Genomic DNA, 4,846 nt, shown 5'->3' with positions numbered 1-4,846 from the left:
AATGTTGACCATTGCCGATAAAAAAAAATACGTATCTATTATTTTTGCCTACTCTACAAGTGTGCAAAGTTTCAATGAAATCGGCGAGTCACACAAAGGTAGATTTACTTGTTAGATACGGATCGCGCAGTTCATTCTCTGTCTTTGTATTTACTGTTCAATTGACGCCATGTTGTCGGTAATAATGCAACGCATGCGCGGTAAAATTTCTCCGACGCTATTTCTACGGAGTGCCGCTACTGATTCTACTTATACGGCAATAGTTTATATATCTTTTATTTCTATATTATTTCTATCGCTATACTATCGCTATTACCTCGCATTGTGTTTAGGCCTTTACGACAATTCTTGTGCTCAGACCTTCCTTCGGCGGCTCGGCCGCCGGCGTGCGCGACTGTCATTGGCTAGAATCCCTATACTAAGAGTCCGGCCAATGTTGATCTGAAGCAAAATGGCGACAATACTTACTGCTGCAAGCTACGTATGAATATCGAGTGTTTGAGAATTAAATAAATTAACGTGGCTCGGTAAATTGATTTAAAGCTTAATTGATATAAAGAGGTAAGGGTTATTGTAACGTCCGGCTATCAAATTTTTGTAAAATAAGACACCGGCCGTCACTACAGAAACGGCGCGCGCTGAGAGCATCGTAGTGAACGCGAATTAAGCGCTACGCTCGCGGCTACGTGCACGGCGCATGAGTAGCAAGCCTTGCTCTTCCTTATGTTGCAACATTACTATAATGAAACCATAAACAACAAATAACTGGAAACGTTACAACTTTATGCCATACAACCATAGACAACCACGTACACCACAATATATACAAGAAACTGTTCTACTACTAAACAATCACGTTAACAACACTATCACTAACAACTCTACATAACTAAATCTCGCAAGGGCAAAGCCCTTGAACAAAGGAAAATAGCAGGCCGTTATAATTAACACGAACAACGCACAATAACCAACTAAACATCAGCGTCGAATTATTATCAAATAATTCTCAGCGCTGCTACACGCATAAATCATATATGCACGACTCAAGAACTGCAATGCACGGCTGCATGAGCTAAGGGAGCAGAACCAAAGACGCTAAACTGTGAAATAGAGCACGGGGATTCACCCCAGGCATCGCGATGATAATTTTTACAATTAATTTCGCAAAAATCTATAAGATTAAAGGTGATCTTGAGGTAATGGCATGATACGAGCATCACCCCCTTACCGCGAGACGTCACCCCTTTCGAGTATATAAATCGGCAATACGAGGACCGCAGGTCGATCATTCTGATCAAAACTTCACGAATACTCACTTCGATTATATATATATTTCCAATAAGCATACATGGTAAGCACGACGCCGTGGAACTTATAAAATTTCGTTCGTTCGTCGCGCGCGGCTAAGTCCCGCGAGGAACTGGTACTTAGAATCTTTTCAACATCAAGACGCGAACTTATAAATTCTACCACTAAGTGACTAAGCTCTTCAGGCGTTGGTTTAAAATAAAGTCTTCTCTTGCGTAAGTGAGCACTAAATCGTGATAATCTCCGAAAATCAGTGTATTGTGGACGACAATTTGAAATCTTGTGGCTTTAGAGTCTCAGTGCTATTCCTCGCGCGGCCGAAGAATTACGAAGCTAGGAATCTCCTAGTTGCGCGCCAAGTTATATTGTTGTGAAAGGCTCGTTCGAATAAACCTTTTTTTTCTTTCTTCGTTTTCTCGTCGTCGTAATGAAATCGACGAGATATATATAAATCTCTCTGTAACTTTACTTATCTTTTATAATTGTTCGCGTATATTGCCAATTAGGCAAGATTCTTAAGTGATTGTGAAATTCAAGTTCCTTATCTCGTTATTGTTTCAATTTAGCCGTGTAACAATTATAATAAACGATAATTCATTTAAATTGGCGATATTAAAGTGAAGCCTCTCCTTTTAACTTTGAAAAGTCGTCGTGCTGCCTATGTGCGCTGCCCATTTCGAATATACTCGGGCCCTGGCACGTATCCTCGAGAACCTATAGGGATCAGGGTGCTCTCCATAGGGTGCCCTCCGCCTCCCTTTTTCCGCTTCTGGGCGCTCTAACATCAGGACTGCTCCAAGCAATTTCCTTCTCTCTCTCTGGGTAGGGCGCTCGCTCTACGGGCGTCCCTTCTCCATCCCTCTCGCACCCAAAAAGGGCGCTCTATTTCAGGGCTCGTCTTCCCTTCACCCTCGTCCTAGAATCCGTCTCCCAGCGCTTGTTCCATTCGGGCGCAGGCTCCCTTCCTGCCTCCGCACCCCCATGCCTACCTTGTATAGGGACCACGCGGCTCTCCAATTTTTCCAGTAACGCCACTGGGATATAACCTTTTTTTTAATTTTATTTTATTATTCTTTCACCTACGTTCTAATGGCCACAGATGCCAAGATCACGGCGTAGTGGCTGGCGAAGACAGCTTCAGCGCCTTGTGAAGTCTCTTTACATACACGGAGACTTCGACCTTCGCGTCTTCGGGCCTCCTCCGGATCCCGCCGATCCCGCACCTCGCGGCGAGGAATCTTCCGCCCCTGAGTCGGAATCGCCGCCTCCGCCGAGGACTACGGAACAATCGTCCACGTCCTGTGGATGCATTCCGCGCCGGGTCACCCAGCTTCCGCCTCCGGACACATCTCGGCCTCCGGTGGGTGGCACCCAGTTGGACACGGCTCAATTGGACACGAGCCACTCACAGCGCTTGAGACTACAAAACTCCTAAGCACCGGTCGCTGTGATTGGTGGTGTCCAATCGAGCCGTGATCAATCGGGATCCGGCCTCCGGTCAGGATCCCCACTAGACCCGTGAAGGTCACCGGGAGGCCCAGAGTCGTGTTCGTAGAGAAGTTAGACATCGCAATAAAGATTGTCAAGTAAAACGTCGTCTACTGATTATTGCCTTCTGGTTTTATTGCTTTCTGGATTATCCCTTCCTGGTTTTCCACATAGAGCTCAAAGGGACGAGCATCCCTCACTAAGGGCGAGAGCGACGTTCTTAGGTCACTACATGTGACTCTGAAAAGAAAGACGCGCTTCTGATAGAGCTTCTAAAAGAATCACGAAGGCGACCTAGTAAAATCACTCAACGCACGACTGCTACTAGCGACAAAAAATTCGCGCCGAGGAGCTAAGGGTCTACCCACGCGCCCGCTCCCCTTCAAGGAGCTCAGGAAAAATTATTCCTCTGATACTTCCGCAATACGGGACGTAATATTATATATTATAATTTTTTGATTGGAAAAAAATTGAAAAAAAGGCAAATGTAAATGCATTATGAATTAGAAAAATGACATTCTAACCTTTTAAAATAATTTTTTAAATAATTTGATTTAATAGTTGAAAATTTATTACTACAGAAAATTACTGGTTGTTGTATAGTTGGATGTTACAATAGCAGTGAGAAAAGTTTTTCTATAAGAAGTTTTCCATCCAATTTAGAACGGCGAGCATTATGGTTCGAAAAAATTGGAAGAAAAAATTGGCAATTTTCTAAATATCATCATATTTGTGAAGTACAAAATGTAATTATTAATAAATGAAATAGGTGAAAATTACACAAGTGAACAAATTTACTAGATATTGGCCAACGAAATTATAATTATTCTAATGAATTTATTCACTTTTATAATTTTTACCTCATTTCGAGATACACAATCGACCCCCTGAAATATTTTGTATTTAGCCATTTAAATAATTATGTTACTACGTTATTTTTAGGTTCACTTTTCAGAAGACATGTGGGAAAAACTTCGAATGGATGGGAAAAAAATTAAAATGTAACGCCGTACCAACTATTTTTCCAACTAATTATGAACGTCTCTTGAAAAGCCAAGAAACCAAGAAAAACTCTTACAATATATGTTTATTTGTTTTTTTTAAATTATTGTGCAGGTGTAGGTAATCTAAGAAAATTTATTTTTTGGTAGATGGATCATTATCAAGAACAAAGTGAGACTTTGACGATCTCTACCATAATGTATAATCTAATGAGGCTTTACGAGCAATTACAAATAATCAAGAGAATACTTCGAATATCTTACAAAAATCAATGTATAATATATGGTTATAGAATCAGACATTCAACCAATAAACAATTTACAATCTTTGATTAACAACAATTTGAAAGACACTCAACTAACTAAAGTGAGGATTGAAAATCGAACCGATATCACAGCATCAAAATCGGATGTTAATCAACCAACATTAGAGTCTGCTTTATCACAGATACAAGATTTAGAAAAGAAACTTACAGAAGCAAACAAGAATTATTTGTAAAGTCAAAAAATAAAAATAAATCTAGTAAAACGTATAAAAAAATTGACAAGTCAAAAAACTTACGTGTTGAAAAGAGTGTACCTTTGTAGAAAAGTACTACTGAGCACTAGGAGTATTTTGAGGCACTACTGTACTACAGCACTACTGTACTACTACACTACTGTAGTAGTGCAGAAGTGTTCAGTAATACTGAGTAGTGCTAAGAACTTCTATATATCCGCGTTTCGGCAAGATACAAAATGCAGAAAACGAGTAAGCATCACAGAAATTAATTATTAATAACTCTATTTAAAAAAAAGCACTTTCAGAGACTCTACGTCAGAGAAATCCATCACTTACTCTCAGTTTGATCAGAGTGTGCTCGTAGAGTCTCTGAAAGAGCTTTTTAAAAAATTAAGTTATTAATAGTTAGTTTCTGTCATGCATACTCATTTCCTGCATTTTGTATCTTGCCGAAACGCGGACATACAGTCTGTAAAGTAAGAGCGTGTACAGGTTAATGTGTAGAAAAATTTATTTTTAATGATTTTTAAGTACATAGATTTGTTGT

The sequence above is a fragment of the Trachymyrmex cornetzi genome, unplaced genomic scaffold (genome assembly GCF_001594075.2).
Source record: "Trachymyrmex cornetzi isolate Tcor2-1 unplaced genomic scaffold, Tcor1.1 scaffold644, whole genome shotgun sequence".
Taxonomy (NCBI): domain Eukaryota; kingdom Metazoa; phylum Arthropoda; class Insecta; order Hymenoptera; family Formicidae; genus Trachymyrmex; species Trachymyrmex cornetzi.
Note: the sequence above shows the minus strand (reverse complement) of the source record.